The sequence below is a fragment of the Pseudophryne corroboree genome, unplaced genomic scaffold (genome assembly GCF_028390025.1).
Source record: "Pseudophryne corroboree isolate aPseCor3 unplaced genomic scaffold, aPseCor3.hap2 scaffold_595, whole genome shotgun sequence".
NCBI classification, from domain to species: Eukaryota; Metazoa; Chordata; class Amphibia; order Anura; family Myobatrachidae; genus Pseudophryne; species Pseudophryne corroboree.
The window spans coordinates 203,293-223,469 of record NW_026970193.1 but is presented as its reverse complement, the minus strand read 5'-3'; the positions used below and the strand labels follow the sequence as shown (position 1 = coordinate 223,469).

At 45.8% G+C, this 20,177-nt stretch overlaps 2 non-coding genes across 2 annotated transcripts; both read right to left on the bottom strand.

Moving 5' to 3' along the window:
• Positions 1–19,036: 19,036 nt before the first annotated feature.
• Positions 19,037–19,199, bottom strand: LOC135035116 (U1 spliceosomal RNA). Its single transcript, XR_010230197.1, has one exon. It is a non-coding gene; the product is annotated as a U1 spliceosomal RNA (small nuclear RNA).
• A 152-nt stretch (positions 19,200–19,351) lies between these two features.
• LOC135035129 (U1 spliceosomal RNA) lies at positions 19,352–19,515 on the bottom strand. The gene has a single exon (XR_010230207.1). It is a non-coding gene; the product is annotated as a U1 spliceosomal RNA (small nuclear RNA).
• Positions 19,516–20,177: the final 662 nt, after the last annotated feature.

Genomic DNA, 20,177 nt, shown 5'->3' with positions numbered 1-20,177 from the left:
TGTTAGATTTTTTTATTTTCAGGGAGCCTGCTGGCAACAGACTCCCTGCATCGAGGGGCGGAGGGGAGAGATGCACACCTACTTCTGTGAGTTGATAGGCTCTGCTTCTTAGGCTACTGTACAGCATTAGCTCCAGAGGGATCGGTACGCAGGTCTCACCCTCGCCGTCCGTCCCAGAGCCGCGCCGCCGTCCCCCTCGCAGAGCCGGAAGATAGAAGCCGGGTGAGTATGAGAAGAAAAGAAGACTTCAGAGGCGGCGGAAGACTTCATGATCTTCACTGAGGTAACGCACAGCAGTAAAGCTGTGCTCCATTGCTCCCATACACCTCACACACGGCAGTCAGTGTAAGGGTGAAGGGCTCAGGGGGGACGCCCTGGGCAGCAATATAGACCTCTCTTTGGCAAAATAAATATATATGCAGCTAGGCACTGTATATATATATATAAGAGCCCCCGCCATTTTTTTACTATATTTGAGCGGGACAGAAGCCCGTCGCTGAGGGGGTGGGGCTTCTCCCTCAGCACTCACCAGCACCATTTTCTCCACAGCACCGCTGAGGGGAAGCTCCACGGACTCTCCCCTGCTTATACCACGGTAGAAAGAGGGTCTTAAAGAAGAGGGGGGCACATAATTAGGCGCATATATATATGGAAATACAGCGCTACTGGGTAAACATAAAATTATTGTGTTTTTTTCCTGGGTCATATAGCGCTGGGGTGTGTGCTGGCATACTCTCTCTCTCTGTCTCTCCAAAGGGCCTTGTTGGGGAACTGTCCTCAGATAAGAGGATTCCCTGAGTGTATGGTGTGTCGGTACACGTGTGTCGACATGTCTGAGGTAGAAGGCTCTCCTAGAGAGGAGCAGGAGCAAATTAATGTGGTGTCTCCATCGACAACGCCGACACCTGACTGAATGGATATGTGAAATGTTTTAAGTGCTAATGTAAACTTATTACACAAGAGATTAGACAAAGCTGAAGCTAGGGAACAGTCAGGGAGTCAACCCATGCCTGTCCCTATGTCGCAGGGACCTTCGGGGTCTCAAAAGCGCCCACTATCCCAAATAGTTGACACAGATACCGACACGGATTCTGACTCCAGTGTCGACTACGATGATGCAAAGTTACAGCCAAAATTGGCTAAATGTATTCGATATATGATTATTGCAATAAAAGATGTTTTGCACATCACAGAGTCCCCTGTCCCTGACACGAGGGTACACATCTATAAGGGAAAGAAACCTGAGATAACCTTTCCCCCCTCACATGAGTTGAACGAATTATGTGAAAAAGCTTGGGAATCTCCAGACAAAAAGCTGCAGATTCCCAAAAGGATTCTTATGGCGTATCCTTTCCCGCCAATGGACAGGATACGGTGGGAATCCTCCCCTAGGGTGGATAAAGCATTGACACGCTTATCCAAAAAGGTAGCGCTGCCATCCCAGGATACGGCTACCATCAGGGACCATGCTGACCGCAAGCAGGAGGTTACCCTAAAGTCCATTTACACACATTCTGGTACCTTACTCAGACCGGCAATTGCGTCGGCCGGGGTTGTAGCGCGGTGGCAGCATGGACAGATACCTTATCAGCAGAGATTGAGACCCTAGATAAGGATGCTATGTTATTGACCATAGGGCATATAAAAGATGCTGTCCTATATATAAGAGATGCTCAAAGTGACATTAGTCTACTGGGTTCTAGAATAAACGCTATGTCAATTTCTGCTAGACGAGTCCTATGGACCCGGCAATGGACAGGTGATGCCGACTCAAAAAGGTATATGGAGGTTTTACCTTACAGGGGTGAGGAATTGTTTGGGGAAGGTCTCTCGGACCTAGTCTCCACAGCTACAGCTGGTAAATCAAATTTTTTGCCTTATATTCCCTCACAGCCTAAGAAAGCACCACATTATCAAATGCAGTCCTTTCGATCACAGAGAAACAAGAAAGTACGAGGTGTGTCCTTTCTTGCCAGAGGTAAGGGCAGAGGGAAGAAGCTGCACAACACAGCTAGTTCCCAGGAACAGAAGTCCTCCCCGGCCTCTACAAAATCCACCGCATGACGCTGGGGCTCCGCTAAAGGAGTCCGCCCAGTTGGGGGCACGTCTTCGAGTTTTCAGCCACATCTGGGTTCATTCGCAGGTGGATCCCTAGGCAATAGAAATTGTTTCTCAGGGTTACAAGCTGAAATTCGAAGAGGTGCCTCCTCGCCGGTTTTTCAAATCGGCCCTACCATCTTCTCCCCAGGAAAGGGAGATAGTGTTAAATGCAATTCACAAATTGTATCTTCAACAGGTGGTGGTCAAGGTTCCCCTGCTTCAACAAGGAAATGGAAATTATTCGACCCTGTTTGTAGTCCCAAAACCGGACGGTTTGGTCAGACCCATATTAAATTTAAAATCCCTGAACCTATACTTGAAAAGGTTCAAGTTCAAGATGGAATCGCTAAGAGCGGTCATCGCCAGCCTAGAAGGGGGGGATTTTATGATATCTCTGGACATAAAGGATGCATACCTTCATGTACTCATTTATCCACCTCATCAGGCGTACCTAAGATTTGCGGTACAGTATTGTCATTACCAATTTCAGACGTTGCCGTTTGGTCTCTCCAGAATTTTCTCCGAGAATTTTCACCAAGGTAATGACGGAAATTATGGTGCTCCTGCGAAAGCAAGGTGTCACAATTATCCCGTACTTGAACGATCTCCTCATAAAAGCAAGATCAAGAGAGCAGTTGCTGAACAGCGTATAACTTTCACTGAAGGTGTTACAGCAACACGGCTGGATTCTCAATATCCCGAAGTCGCAGTTGGTTCCTACGACTCGTCTGACTTTGCTTGGGCATTATTCTGGATACGGACCAGAAAAGGGTTTATCTTCCGATAGAAAAGGCCCAGGAACTCATGACTCTGGTCAGGAACCTATTGAAACCAAAACAGGTGTCAGTGCATCACTGCACTCGAGTCCTGGGAATGATGGTGGCATCATACGAGGCCATTCCCTTCGGCAGGTTCCATGCGAGGATCTTGCAATGGGACCTACTGGACAAGTGGTCCGGGTCACATCTACAGATTCATCAGTTGATCACCCTGTCCCCCAGGGCCAGGGTATCTCTCCTGTGGTGGCTGCAGAGTGCTCACCTTCTAGAGGGCCGCAGGTTCGGCATTCAGGACTGGATCCTGGTGACCACGAACGCGAGCCTCCGAGGTTGGGGAGCAGCCACACAGGGAAGAAATTTCCAAGGTCTTTGGTCAAGTCAGGAGACTTGTCTTCACATCAACATCCTGGAGCTAAGGGCCATATACAACGCCCTATGTCAAGCGGAGACCTTACTTCGCGACCAACCAGTTCTGATCCAGTCAGACAACGTCACCGCACTAGTTCATGTAAACCGCCAAGGCGGCACAAGGAGCAGAGTGGCGATGGCGGAAGCCACCAGAATTCTTCGCTGGGCGGAGAATCATGTAAGCTGTCAAAGTCAGAAAAATATCACGATGCACACTGCCATATTTGCACCTCATATGTGTCCCTGCTGCGCATGCGTGCGCTCTCCCGTGCGTGCGCATACTCGCTGTTGCGGGCACCCGCAGGCGCACGGTATGCGCATTTACGGTAGAGATTGTGTGCGTCTAGCGGGCGACTCTTTCGTTACATATTTTCACCATATAATGCATTTTGTAAATTATGGTCCCTTTGATAGATTCTGAAAGTTTAGTTAATGTAGTATGTTCCTGGACAGAGAGATCCCTCATTGTTTGATACGAAGGGTCAGACAGGAGTAATACAGTGGTGTTTAGTATCCATCGGAAGAGTATTTAATTAGCAATATTCCGGTGTTGGTTTGAAGCGGATCAATCGCTCGTGCGAATAGTTATGGACATAAGAAGTTTATGAACATTTACTGTATTTGCACTTACTTATCCATGCGGCGGGAAACCCAGTTTCCCTCCCACCTGAGCTGTTGGAAATAGTCACAGCCCACCTGTATGAATCAACCTATGACCTTTTGTTATAATGCGAAGACGAATTCCTGTGTCCAATGAACAATGAGATTGTAGGGACCATTGAATTGTATTGTGTGTGGGGCATAAATAGACAGGCCGATCACATCCAGCACTCACTCTTCATCGGTTATCATTGCTGAAAATCGGGAGCTGGATGTCCAGAGGCGCATGCGATCGTTTCCTTTGTGCGTAAGTTTTCTCCGTAATCATATTGTCTTTTCTTGTTATTATGGGCCATATCTTTCTCTCTCTCTCTTCTCTTTCTCTCATTTTCTCTTAAACGTACTTGTATTGTATTTACTGTGTAGTTACCTGGTTAGTTAGTCTATGTTATATTGTAGTGTATGACTTGTATTGTATTAATTCTTTTGCAAGTATAACATTCATAATATATATATTAGGCGTTGGACCCTAAGCACGGTATTTGTGTATTTCTTATAGTGTTAAGTATTCTCAGAGCGTCGGTGACGCTCGAACAGCTTTTGAGTTAATAAGGTTATACAGTGTTGCATTTACACCCTATCTCTACACTAAGGTTTTACAGCAAATTACATTGTTTGTGGTTTAGACATAAAGGTTTAACATTGTGAGCGTCGGCGCCGCTCGTGATCTCCTCGTGGTCTCGAGCGTCCGCTACGCTGATAGCGTAGCATTACGGTAGTCGCTCACCTATAAGTGTGCCCGATACCAACAGCGTATTCTCGTGAGCGTCTGTATCGCTTGAGCAGCCCGCTCCCGATACAGCGTCCGTTACGCTATAGCGAACCATTACGTTAGTCAGCAGCCAATAGCGTGCCTGCCTGTGATCTCTTGGCCGTGAGCGAACGTGACGCTTGAGCGTCTCGACCACGGCTAAGCGATTGTTACGCAACGAGCGTACCCTTACGGTACTCCATACGCAAATAGCGTACAGTGTTCTTAGACCTCACAAAGGGTTTTAAATAAGATAAATATTTAGCTTTATCAATTGGCGGCTCGTCCTGTCCTTCACATATCTCTGCTAGGTAATTTCAGCAGACATTATCCATCAGCAAAGGGCGGGAGATCATATTCTTCGCAGTGCTGACGGGATAAGCGTCTGTTTCGCTTAGTAAAGGGTGCTGAAGGAATCCGGGAACCGGAGGTAAGAACAACACACTAGTGTCTTTTAAAACTGTTTATTTCTATCTTGCGTACGCACACACGCATATCTGCATTTCTTTTTCATTCGTGTATTTTCATATATCACTCTCCTGTTTGCCATTTTATAATTGATAAAACGTGCTAAGAGAGATTTGTCGCTATTTCATAGTTAAAGTGTAAAAGTAATGCGTTAAGGGATAAAGTGTAAAGCACACACGCAGCTCTACCTAAAGGTAAAAGGAGAGATTGGTGTGTTGCACGGTAGACGACTGAGGATCATCTACATTGATAAAACGTGTTAGTTGTGTTACGGTGGACATTGGTTTTGTATACACGTGTCTCTAACAAAAGGCTGAGACTCGCGTACGCAAAGGCCGACGCACGCAGCGTAAATTATGCAACGGAGCGTCTGGGTACGCCCACGTAACTCAAATCACACGATAGTGTTGATTTTTAAATAGCACAATAAGCGATAAATAGCGCAATAAGCGATAAATATCGCAACAGGCGATAAATAGCGCAACAAGCGATAAATAGCGCAACAGGCGATAAATAGCGCAAATCTATTTTAAATCCGAAATTTAAATTAACAGATCCTTCTCCAAATTTACAACACATCTGGTCTAAAGAAAAATTTCTGCGCAGAAATAGAAATAGAAACAAAAGTGTGTATGTGGTGAGTGAGTGTTTGTTTTTACAATTTTGGGGATTGAACCACAGAAATCATCGAGTTCTCGTGAAGTACATACGTGTAAGTGACATACGTGGTGGCTAGGGAGGCATCTCTGGTTAAACATAAAATTTGAGCATTAGAGTGTAGCAGACCAGGAGGTCATACTGTAACAGACCAGGAGGTCAGACCAGGAGGTCGCATAACAGACCAGGAGGTCCAAGTACAGCAGACAAGGAAGTCCGCTATAGAGACAAGGCACAACACCAAGAAGGGTTGGTGCGACACCCATATAGGCCATAAAAAGCTCAGGCTGAAGGAATTCGCAGCTGCTGAATGTCGATTCCACTGGTCGCTCCGTACATAAGATTAGTTGCTTATGTGCTGAACGATTGTACCGCACGTAATTGTGTGCATTAAGTTAGTCTGACCAGTACCATTTGTGTACAAACCCGGTCATAAAACTATTTGTACATTCTGACGTTATTTGTGTAATTTTTTATTTTCTGAAGGGAAGTTCGCTGGTCACTCAGGAATTGTCCAACAACCAATAGTTACTGGAAAGAGTAAGTGTTCTTCGGATATCTCTCGCATGTTCCAGTAAATAGAGGTTCATAGGGGCCCTGGGTCGAGTACGCCAGCGCTATATCAGTGTGTGGGCGTAGTGGTCGGCGTGGGCGAGTGAGTGAGGTGCTCGGTAAACTTCACCGTCAACCTATCTTTTAATATTTTGGTTTTTTGTAAGGGTTCGCTGAAGACCCTGAGATAAAGGTCAGAGGTAGAGCAAGCAACACCTGCAAATTATGGGGGCCAGTTGTTCAGGAAGGGGGCGATCAACCTCGGTTCGGGTTGATTCAGTAAACCGACCAGTCGGGTCGGCAAGGTATGTAATGTGTGAAAAATATGGTTTACATACAGAAATTTTATGTGATGAATGGGAGAGAATGACAGTACATGACGGGGAGAAATTCCCAAGAGTAGGTAGCTTCAGCCCAGAAGTGTTAATGAATTTAAGGAGGAGGATATGTCTCATTAAATCAACAAAGAGACGAATCCAACATTATGATTATTTGCAGCTATGGCAACAGGAGGGTGAAATACAGAGAGGATTGGCTCTGGCGGCGGGATCTGGCCCTATCAGGAAACTGATAGCCACGGCCCCGCCGCCACCATACATATCAGGAGAGAAATTGGTTGCGGAGAATGACGCATCAGGGGGTAACAAACAGGCACTTAGCAACTGTATAAATGTTAAGGATAATGTTAATAAGTTAACCAATGCAAGCATTAACCCGTGCAAGTTGTACCCTGTTTTGAACTTTCCCCAGGAGTGTGATCAAGAGGACGAATCGGCAACAATATCGGCGCTCTCTCTAGCAGCCACTATATCAGAAACGACAGTAGGCACGGCCCAACCCATAAGATTAGTAACAAAGCCCCCTAGCGGAGGGACAGGTGAGGTCGTATCAACGGGTAAGTACGGCACCTTACACTATGCTGAAACCATTTCACCACAGGCTGTAGAATCTACACAGAATGATGTTAGTAGACTTAATCCTGTTAGGGTAATAGCTGTTCCAAATGGGAAAACTGACACATCAGGAGTCACTCCTATCAGGAACATTGCCATGTATATCCCATTTTCCAGAATGGAATTAAGGACCATAGTGTCTGAATTCCCTGACCCCAGAAAATACTTAGTTGCTAGCCAAAAATACATCAGAGACCTAGGAAACACTTTAGAGCCCAATAACAAAGACTGGCAGATATTGCTGAGGGCATGTTTACCCTCCAATGTCGACTCAGCTCAATTTTTAGCTGACTGTGGATTGGATCTGGATGTACCTCTTACAGATGTGTACAACAAAGATAACGTAAAAAGAATAAATTTACAGTTAAAGGAGTATTTCCCAGCTGTAGCCAAATGGAATAGAATTTTTTCCATTAAACAAAAAGAGACAGAAACAGCTGCTGATTATTTTCACCGGGCATTATTAGAAATGGCAAAGTACACTGGCATAGAGGACATTAGGACCAATGCAAACCATCAAGAAGTAGCAGTATCTGTGCTAATGGATGGTTTAAAAGAAGCATTAAAGACAAGGGTACAGACCACGCAACCATGTTGGCGAGGTCTGTCAGTGGCTACTTTGAGAGAGGCTGCTATTGATCACGACCGGAATATCACCAGACACAGGGAGTCGCAAGGTGATAAGTTAATGTCAGTAAGTATACAGGCCCTGACCACAAAACAGCCTGTGTTTATATCACCAAACCCTGTGGGTAAGTCAAATGTGGTAACATGTTATTTTTGTCATAAACAGGGACACATAGCACGAGACTGTAGAGCGAAAAATTCGCAAAGATCTTACCAACCCCCTAGACAACGACACGACACACGACATTGGGAGCAAGGTCCGCAGAGACGGAGTTATGAGCCACATGCAGGAGAAACAAAAAGATACCCCCCGAACAGAGACTGGCAAACTCCTGGCAGTTCCCATTTAACCCCTTCACAAGTAGTTGCTGCCAGCGGGATTCAGGGAGGTCACCATACCCAATAGGGGTGTAGCCATACCTGTAATCTGCAGCCAGTAAAATTGATTGCAAGCCTTGGGAGTGAACCTGAAATTGCAATCAATGTAGCTGGTAAATCATTAAACTTTCTTGTAGACACAGGGGCGGCCAAATCAGTGATAAATTCGACAGTGGGCATGAGAACCACTGGTAAGACAATTCCAGCCATAGGGGTAACGGGAGTAGTCCAGCACTACCCTGTTAGCAAACCAGCCGAGATTACAGTAGGGCCTTTACATACCAAGCATTCCTTTTTGCTGGCTGCATCGGCACCGACTAATCTCCTGGGAAGAGACTTATTGTGTAAAATGGGGTGCGTCATTTATTGTACTCCTGAAGGTGTATTCTTGGACATACCTGAGAATCACGCTCAGGAAGTGCGAGACATGTTAGACTCCCCATCAAAATTAATGTCACATACCATTATGACAAATAGGACTCCATCCAAAGTAGAAGAAATGACATCCCAGATACCAGAGTCACTTTGGACTAAAGATGGACAGGACACTGGATTAATGGCAAATGTAGCTCCAGTAGTTGTACAAGTAAAAGATGGTAGGATAGCTCCAAAAATCCCACAGTACCCTCTGAAGCCAGAGGTGGAGTTAGGAGTGTATCCCGTAATAGAGCGCTTGCTACAACAGGGTATTCTGGTAAGAACGTCCAGCACTGCCAATAGTCCCATCTTCCCTGTGAAAAAGAGTGGGGGGAGGGGTTACCGGCTAGTGCAGGATCTAAGGGGGATCAACAAAATAGTTGAGAGTCAGTTCCCCGTAGTGCCAAATCCAGCTGTCATCCTTATGCAAATCCCTCCCACTGCGAAATTTTTCACTGTTATTGACCTCTGCTCCGCTTTCTTTTCGGTACCTCTGCACCCTGACAGCCAATATTTGTTTGCATTCACATACAGAGGAGTCCAATACACATGGACTCGATTACCACAAGGTTTCATAGACAGTCCAAGTATATTTTCCCAGGCTTTGCATGATTGTTTACAGTCTTTCCAACCAGAGAGTGGATCAGTATTAATACAGTACGTGGATGATCTACTACTGTGTTCTGATTCATTGGAAGCATCCCTGAAGGATACGAAACAGCTCCTGTTTCATCTTTCAGACACAGGACACAAGGTTTCCAAAGACAAGTTGCAATTATGCCAAACTAAGGTAAAATATTTGGGACACTGTCTAACACAAGGACTGAGACACCTGACCACTGATAGAATTCAAGCAATTAGAGACATGACTCTGCCAAAAACCCAGCAACAGATCAGAACATTTTTAGGAATGTGTGGGTATTGCCGTAACTGGATCCCAGGGTTTTCCATTCTAGCGTTACCTCTGCAGGAGATGGTCTCCTCAAACAAACCTGATCGGATTTCGCATACAGACGAGTCCGAGATGGCATTTGAGAGACTTAAACAGTGCCTAACGCAGGCACCAGCATTAGGTATGCCAGACTATGGGAAACCCTTTGAGCTGTACGGAACAGAAAGTGCTGGTTGCGCGGCAGGCGTCTTAACCCAAAAGCACGGTGATGCCAGCAGGCCAGTAGCATACTACAGCGCTCAGCTAGACACGGTAGCGCGATCCCTCCCCACATGCTTGCGAAGCGTCGCTGCGATAGCATTGCTAGTAACGAAAAGCGAAGATGTAGTGCTAGGTCACAACCTCACAATTCATACACCACATGCAGTGTCAGCCTTGCTAAATTCTGCCCAAACCAGGCACGTCTCATCAGCGCGGTTTACAAGATGGGAATTGGCACTAATGGCCCCCGTAAACATCACCATAAGGAGATGCAGTGCATTAAATCCTGCAACATATCTCCCAGGTGTGCCTGGACAGGCACAAAGGGTGGAGGATGAGAGTGGTGGGGAAGGAGAATTTAACACACAGGAGGACACACATGATTGTATGGAATATTTGACCCAAAATTTTACCGCAAGGCCTGACATCAGTGACAACCCGCTGGAAAATGTAGATCTAACTTTCTACACGGACGGTAGTTGTCACAGACAGTCAGACTCGGGAGACTTGTGTACTGGATACGCAGTCGTAGATGACCAAGGCACCATAGAAGCGGAACCGCTAGGCCCACCTCACTCAGCCCAGGTTGCTGAACTGGTCGCCCTAACCAGAGCATGTGAATTGGCTAAGGGCAAATCAGCCAATATCTACACCGACTCTAGATACGCATTCGGGGTAGTCCATGATTTCGGAGCCCTATGGCGCCTCAGAAATTTCATGACGGCAGCTGGTACACCGGTAGCGCATGCAGCTCACATCAAAAGGCTTCTAACAGCGATACAGGAACCCGACAGAGTGGCTGTTATCAAGTGTAAAGCACACACATATAGCCAGGACCCAGTATCACTTGGTAACAGCCGAGCAGACGAAGCAGCTAAGTTAGCAGCTGGTACCCCCAGACAGACAGACACCACACAACTGATGGTATTTAATACCATCAACACACAGAAGTTGTGTGAAATGCAAAATTTGTGTTCCACACAGGAAAAGGCAGTCTGGAAGGCGAAGGGATATGGCCAGGAGTCCTCAGGACTCTGGACGGATGGACAAGGTAAACCGGTGGCCCCCAGAGCATATCTTCCATGTTTAGCTGAGGCAGCTCACGGGCTGACTCATCTGGGCAAGGAAGGAATGTGCAAGTTGGTAAGAGCATATTGGTGCGCCCCAGGATTTTCATCTCATGCAAGTAAGAGAGCAATGTCATGCCTTACCTGTTTGAGAAAGAATATCGGAAAGGCAATACCAACAGAACCATCTCATATCCCACCTGCAGGCGGTCCTTTCCAGGCAATACAGATTGACTTCATTCAATTACCCCCTTGTCGAAATTTGAAATATGTACTTGTTTGTATAGATGTGTTCTCAAATTGGGTTGAAGCATTCCCGGCGGCCACAAATACCGCTATGTTTACTGCTAAGAAAATTGTGCAGGAATTTGTATGTAGATATGGTATCCCTAGAATTATCGAAAGTGATAGGGGTACCCATTTTACAGGTGATGTCTTTCAAGGAATGTGTAAGTTGATGGGAATTGATAGCAAGCTGCACACTCCATACCGTCCACAGGCGAGTGCGAAGGTGGAAAGAGTGAATAGCACTATTAAAAATAATTTGAGCAAAGTTATGGCAGAAACAGGATTGACATGGCCAGAAGCTTTACCCATTGTACTGTACAGCATCAGAACCACTCCCAGGTCCCCTCTTAATCTGTCCCCTTTTGAAATCTTGTTTGGTCGACAACCGCATGTTATGATTAACCCTCAGGATGATTTGAAGTGTAACAATGAAGTGACTGTAAAGTACCTGGTTAATATGAGTAAACAGCTAAGGAATCAAAATAATAATTTGAAGTTGGTGATTCCTGATTTACCAGATAGTAATTGTCATGACATTGAACCTGGGGAGTATGTAATGATACGAAATTTTCTACGCTCAGGTTGCCTTATTGACAGATGGGAAGGACCATACCAAGTCTTATTGACTAGCACTACAGCATTGAAAGTTGCCGAGAGAGAGACTTGGGTTCATTCGTCCCATTGTAAGAAGGTTGCTGATCCAGAGAGGTCCCGTGATAAGGAACAGACGGTAGAGGACGTTGTATCACTGGAGTGTCTGTTCCAGGAGGACTGAGGCGGCACCTGAGCATTGAAAATCACAAGATCAAAAGCAGTTGTCGATTCCCTGTTCCCTTTTATTGTTTTTCTCCAACTTCCCATCCCCTCTCCCTCAAATTATTTTCCCCCCCTTCTCATTCTTCTTCGTTTCCTCCTATAAGATGGACTTGCCCCAAGAGACTGTGATCCGGATTTTCCTGTTGACCATGATGTTGACCAGAGCAGTCTGTTCCGGCGAGAGTACCATGGAGGTCGAGAGAGGTTCTGGAATGGGTTCTGATGACAGAGATGGAGGCGTAGTTTTCCGAGAACAACATAATCAACAAGCAAAGGCGAGTATCAGAAAACGATCCGATAGCATTGACAATAGAAGGAATTGTGAAGGATTGTTAGCTGAAGAAAACTGTATCTGTAGGCTCTGTGACAACGTAGTCGAGGATGGGTGCATTAAGAAATGCCAATCCAGTTTTAATATCCACATGGACCGGCATCCCTTGAGTGACTATCACTCCTTAGTGGGTAGCGTGTTAAATCAAACAGATTGTTGGGTATGCTCTCAAGTACCTCAAGGTCATAGCAAATCAGGACTAGTACCATTTCCTTTAACGATAGGGGAGGTACTTGAGCTAAGTGGTGGGAGACCGGTGGACAGGAGGTTTAATATCTCCAGTCCTCCTAGTTTGAAGCTCCACCAATATCATGTGGATAGATCCCTCATATGTTTTAACATTTCCAATCCCCGAAAGCCGGGAAATTGGGAAGTGTCATGGAGTAACCAAACCATGACCTTTTCATATAGAGCAGATAGAATGCCGACAGATACAGAGCTTATACGCCACATAGCCAGTAGAGGAAAATCTTTCCGGTATAGGTATACCCTAGGAAGTAGAATTACGAGAGTTGGAGAGGTATCACCAGGATACTGTGCACATATCGTACAAGCTGATACGTGTACTAGACAGATGGGAGAATTAGGGTTAGGAGATTTCACATGGAAAATGTGTAATATGGTTATGTCCTACTCCGTCCCATATGTTCTCCCCGATGATGCATATTTCATATGCGGGAGGAAGGCGTATAAGTGGCTTGCCCCAAACTCTGAAGGATTGTGTTATATTGGAAAAGTATTGCCTGAGGTAATGACTGTATCACATGCCAAAATGAAAGACATACACCGTGTTGCCCAAACTCCTTATACTCACACCCATTACGAGCACGTAGTTAAACGGCACCTGATAGAAAGAACAGAGCACCCGGCCTCTGACATGATCCATGAATCCACCGGGATTCAGTTTCTACTTGCGTTAGACCTCACTCGCACCGCCAGAGGAGTGTTGAATTATAAATACATATCTGCGCTCGCAAATTTGTTAGACAATATCACAGAAATGTATGATGACACGTTTAGGTATACTGGAAGAGAACTTCAAGCTTATAAAACAGAACTAGTTCAGCATAGAATGATTCTCAATTATCTCACAGCAGTAACAGGTGGATATTGTGTCACACTGGCAACGCAGTACGGCGTGAAATGCTGCACATATATAACGAATAGTACCGAGGACCCGGTCGAGGTCATAGACCAAAAGATGGACGATATTCTCCAATTGAAGTGGGAATTTCGCAGGAGACACAATCTCACCCTTGCTGCTGTGAGTAATGAGCTGACTAGTTGGGTGTCATGGTTGAACCCGCGAAATTGGTTCTCCGGTTTAGGAGAATGGGCTCAAGGAGTTATAATGGATGTAGGGAAGTTTCTCCTATGTATCTTAGGTGTTATCATAACGATTGGCTTGATATTTAGATGCGGTCAGGCTTTAACGAAGTGCAAACGAAGTACCAGGGTGATGAGTTTAAGGAGTGAGGAAATTGTAATGCGATTTCTACGGTCCGTTTCTTTCACCTGTTTTTCCGTTTTCCTCTGAGGTAAAAAGACCCACTTGGACGAGGAATTTGATGAGCCGATATACAGACAACAGATGGATTAAAGAAGAAGTTTTGACAACCTTATACACAGATTTTTGATGAACTATGCCATAGATCCCCAGTTTCCCTAGAAATTTTAAAATTACTCTAGCCCAACACTTTTGTAAATCTATGGACATTGACAAAGCTTTTTGCTCGCACCTTATGGGCAAAAGCACAAAGAAGACTGCATTCAACAGACACCAAACAAGACCTCAATCGACGAATGTTCATTAACCTGACATAGAATACCACTGCATTTACCGTAACTATGTATTTTCTTCATCTCTACAACCTTCAGGTAATTACACACATAGTATAGGGAATACAGGCACAGATATCAGCAATCACATATTCCCCCATTCATGTATCATCAACTAAAATGTGCTCCCCATTTTTGTTACAACCAAAATCCGAAAAAAGCTCGGTAAAGTTTGACAGCCCATCCACAGACCCGTACCACGGGATAAGAAGGAATTCAAATGTATACTTCGCAATACCTCAAAGCTTGATTTAAAACACGTACGGCACGATGATACATGACCCCCCAAACATGGATTCATACACACATGCTTCTGCTATCTCACTAGGTCATACCCTTTTCCTACCTTCTCCTCTCCTCCCCTACCCAACCATGTAAATGTATTAACCCCTGACATATATTTTTCTCTTTTTGAAATGTTTTAGGAAGTGGCAGTTATTGTTGACTGCCAAAGGGTGGACTGTCAAAGTCAGAAAAATATCACGATGCACACTGCCATATTTGCACCTCATATGTGTCCCTGCTGCGCATGCGTGCGCTCTACCGTGCGTGCGCATACTCGCTGTTGCGGGCACCCGCAGGCGCACGGTATGCACATTTACGGTAGAGATTGTGTGCGTCTAGCGGGCGACTCTTTCGTTACATATTTTCACCATATAATGCATTTTGTAGATTATGGTCCCTTTGATAGATTCTGAAAGTTTAGTTAATGTAGTATGTTCCTGGACAGAGAGATCCCTCATTGTTTGATACGAAGGGTCAGACAGGAGTAATACAGTGGTGTTTAGTATCCATCGGAAGAGTATTTAATTAGCAATATTCCGGTGTTGGTTTGAAGCAGATCAATCGCTCGTGCGAATAGTTATGGACATAAGAAGTTTATGAACATTTACTGTATTTGCACTTACTTATCCATGCGGCGGGAAACCCAGTTTCCCTCCCACCTGAGCTGTTGGAAATAGTCACAGCCCACCTGTATGAATCAACCTATGACCTTTTGTTATAATGCGAAGACGAATTCCTGTGTCCAATGAACAATGAGATTGTAGGGACCATTGAATTGTATTGTGTGTGGGGCATAAATAGACAGGCCGATCACATCCAGCACTCACTCTTCATCGGTTATCATTGCTGAAAATCGGGAGCTGGATGTCCAGAGGCGCATGCGATCGTTTCCTTTGTGCGTAAGTTTTCTCCGTAATCATATTGTCTTTTCTTGTTATTATGGGCCATATCTTTCTCTCTCTCTCTTCTCTTTCTCTCATTTTCTCTTAAACGTACTTGTATTGTATTTACTGTGTAGTTACCTGGTTAGTTAGTCTATGTTATATTGTAGTGTATGACTTGTATTGTATTAATTCTTTTGCAAGTATAACATTCATAATATATATATTAGGCGTTGGACCCTAAGCACGGTATTTGTGTATTTCTTATAGTGTTAAGTATTCTCAGAGCGTCGGTGACGCTCGAACAGCTTTTGAGTTAATAAGGTTATACAGTGTTGCATTTACACCCTATCTCTACACTAAGGTTTTACAGCAAATTACATTGTTTGTGGTTTAGACATAAAGGTTTAACATTGTGAGCGTCGGCGCCGCTCGTGATCTCCTCGTGGTCTCGAGCGTCCGCTACGCTGATAGCGTAGCATTACGGTAGTCGCTCACCTATAAGTGTGCCCGATACCAACAGCGTATTCTCGTGAGCGTCTGTATCGCTCGAGCAGCCCGCTCCCGATACAGCGTCCGTTACGCTATAGCGAACCATTACGTTAGTCAGCAGCCAATAGCGTGCCTGCCTGTGATCTCTTGGCCGTGAGCGAACGTGACGCTTGAGCGTCTCGACCACGGCTAAGCGATTGTTACGCAACGAGCGTACCCTTACGGTACTCCATACGCAAATAGCGTACAGTGTTCTTAGACCTCACAAAGGGTTTTAAATAAGATAAATATTTAGCTTTATCAAAGCGCACTGTCAGCAGTGTTCATTCCGGGAGTGGACAACTGGGATGCAGACTTCCTCAGCAGACACGACCTACATCCAGGAGAGTGGGGACTCCATCAGGAAGTCTTCGCACAGATTGCAAGTCGGTGGGGACTGTTCCAGATAGACATGATGGCGTCCCGCCTCAACAAAAAGCTACAGAGGTATTGCAACAGGTCAAGAGACCCTCGGGCAGTAGCTGTAGACGCCCTAGTGACACCGTGGGTGTTCCGGTCGGTCTATGTATTTCCTCCTCTACCTCTCATACCCAAGGTGTTGATAATAGTAAGAAAAAGAGGAGTAAGAACAATTCTCATTGTTCCAGATTGGCCGCGAAGGACCTGGTATCCAGATCTGCAGGAAATGCTCACAGAAGATCCGTGGCCACTTCCTCTAAGACAGGACCTGTTGCAACAGGGGCCCTGTCTGTTCCAAGACTTACCGCGGCTGCGTTTGACGGCATGGCGGTTGAACGCCGGATCCTAGCGGAAAAGGGTATTCCAGATGAGGTCATTCCTACGCTAATAAAGGCTAGGAAGGACGTGACATCTAAACATTATCACTGTATATGGCGAAAATATGTTTCTTTGTGTGAGGCCAGGAATGCTCATACGTAAGAATTCCACCTGGGCCACTTCCTTCACTTCCTACAAACTGGAGTGAATTTGGGCCTAAAATTAGGCTCTATTAAGGTTCAGATTTTGGCCTTATCCATTTTCTTTCAAAAGGAATTGGCCTCTCTTCCTGAAGTAAGTACAAACTTTTGTGAAGGGAGTACTGCATATTCAGCCTCCTTTTGTACCTCCGGTGGTCCCTTGGGACCTTAACGTGGTGTTAAGGTTATGGTTTGAACCACTTAAAATGGTGGAGTTTAAATATCTCACTTGGAAGGTGGTCATGTTATTAGCCTTGGCTTCCGCTAGGCGAGTGTCGGAATTAGCAGCTTTATCACATAAAATCCCCTATCTGGTTTTCCATATGGATAGAGCGGAATTGCAGACCCGTCCTCAATTCCTGCTAAAAGTGGACTCATCCTTTCATATGAACCAACCTATTGTGGTGCCTGTGGCTACGCGTGACTTGGAGGATTCCGAGTCCCTTGATGTGGTCAGGGCTTTGAAAATTTACGTGGCCAGAACGGCTAGAGTCAGAAAAACAGAAGCACTGTTTGTCCTGTATGCAGCCAACAAGATTGGCACCCCTGCTTCAAATCAGACTATTGCTCTCTGGATCTGTAACACGATTCAGCAGGCGCATTCTATGGCGGGATTGCCGTTGCCTAATTCAGTCAAGGCCCATTCCACTAGGAAGGTGGGCTCTTCTTGGGCAGCTGCCCGGGGGTCTCGGCACTACAGCTGTGCCGAGCTGCAACTTGGTCGGGTTCAAACACCTTTGCAAAGTTCTATAAGTTTGATACACTGGCTGAGGAGGACCTCCTGTTTGCTCAATCGGTGCTGCAGAGTCATCCGCAGGAGCCCGTTTGGGAGCTTTGGTATAATCCCCATGGTCCTTACGGAGTCCCCAGCATCTTTTAGGACGTAAGAGAAAATAAGATTTTAAACCTACCGGTAAATCTTTTTCTCGTAGTCCGTAGAGGATGCTGGGTGCCCGTCCCAAGTGCGGACTACTTCTGCAAGACTTGTATATAGTTATTGCTTACATAAGGGTTATATGTTAGTTTTCATCGGTCTTGGACTGATGCTATGTTGTTTTCATACTGTTAACTGGGTAGTATATCACAAGTTATACGGTGTGATTGGTGTGGCTGGTATGAATCTTGACCTTGGATTAACAAAAATCCTTTCCTCGTACTGTCCGTCTCCTCTGGGCACAGTTTCTCTAACTGAGGTATGGAGGAGGGGCATAGAGGGAGGAGCCAGTGCACACCCAGATCTAAAGTCTTTCTTAAAGTGCCCATGTCTGCTGCGGAGCCCGTCTATCCCCCATGGTCCTTACGGAGTCCCCATCATCCTCTACGGACTACGAGAGAAAAAATTTACCGGTAGGTTTAAAATGTTATTTTTTTCTCTGCAACCCACTGCTAAATTGTGCTTCCTAGCTGTTTTTTATAAAATCACTTAATTAAATCTGGGAGAACAATCTTCATGACAATAGTATCTCCTATGCAAAATAAGTATGATTTGGGATAGGGCTGGGGAGGGCCGTTGCTCAGGCACATCTCTGTCAAGTAAAGGAGATTCAACTGAGGCAGCACAAGGGAACTCTCATCTGGGGACAACAACTGCAGGGAGAACACATATTTTCAGATGAACATGGGGTGGCAGAAGGCTGCCTAATACTGAAGCACCCCCAAACAACAAACCAAATGCAACAACTAGTGCAAGCATTCCTGGGGGATGGCCTGCAGCAGATGGATTTGAATATGGTGATGTCATCCAAGCAGTGGGTCAAAGTTGGCTTCAACCCTCGTCTGCATATGAAAAGAGAAAAGGAGCGTGCAGGGCATGGAGGCCTTTTGTGGTGCTTGGATGACCCCTAGTTCGCATTAAGCACCCCCACCCTCCTTCGGTGTGGGGCTCATGTTGGCCATTCCCCAGCCCCTGAAGCATTCAAGCTGATTTCTTGCAGCAGCTGGGCACTGTAACAGCTCCAGAGCTGCTCTGTAAAGCAAGTAAAAGGGTGTGGGCCCTGCAGCACTACCTGTAGTTTGCATTGTGCATTGGGAGGCACAAAGTAAGCAGACGGGAGGAGAAGTCAGGATAGTGCACAAGGGTATAGAAGGGAGGGGCTCAAGAAAAAAGAAGTGGAACCAGACAGCAAACTAGGCTGGAGAGAGACCTGAGACAAAGAGATCTGAATTACATGAGAGCCGACCAGGGAAAACTCAAATTATGCAGTCAAGTTTCCCACATTTGGGGAAATCGCAGGGGCAGCACACCCAGAGTGCAATGGGTGAGCCTTGCCCTGGGAGAAGCAACTTCATGATCATAGTATCTCACCTGGCAGGTAAGTAGGAGTTGGGCTAGAGCTGGGGAGGGTCGCTGCTCGGGCACCCCCCTGTCAAGTGAAGGAGATCCAACTGAGGCAGCACAAGGGAACTCTCGAAAGAAGAACAAGGCTAGAGGAAGATCTGAGACAAAGAAATCTGACTTTTACCAGAGCTGACCAGAGGAAAGCACAAATACAGTCCCCCACTACCACAAATAATGCAGTCGAGTTTCCCACATTTGGGGAAATCACAGGGGTCAGCATACCCAGAATGCAATGAATGAACCTAACCCTGGGAGAACAATCTTCATGACCATGGTATCTCCTATGCAAAATAAGTATGATTTGGGATAGGGCTGGGGAGGGCCGTTGCTCAGGCACATCTCTGTCAAGTAAGTTGCATTTGATTTGTTGTTTGGGGGTGCTTCAGTATTAGGCAGCCTTCTGCCCTACCATGTTCATCTGAAAATATGTGTTCTCCCTGCAGTTGTTGTCCCCAGATGAGAGTTCCCTTGTGCTGCCTCAGTTGAATCTCCTTTTGGAGAAGACCTCAATAAGATTGTAGCTGATCTGGCTACTGCTAAAACAGCTTGCCTACCTAGTATGACTCCTACCACGCAGAAGGCTAAAAGTACTTTTCTTGGCCCTTTCATCCTCCAGGTAAAGCGTACCCAAGGTCAGGCATACCCAAAGCAAGCTCATGTTTCCAGACCTGCCAAGCCCAGACTGAAGCAATCCTGGGCTGCCCATCAGCCTGCTTCCAAAACGGACAAGCCTGCCGCATGACGGTGCAGGCCTCCCTCTGGGGGATCCCAGGGTGGGGGGCCCGACTTCTAGGTTTGGCAAAGAAAGGTATAATTCTAAGCTAGAGAATTCTGTTTGGAGCTCACCTTGTACTTTGTGAAGAAATAATCAGCATTGTGGCTGAGCAGATACATGTAGTGTGTGGCTGCAAACTGCATGGATCTGCTGCGTTGTAATGCTGATTCTTTTTTTTTGCAAAG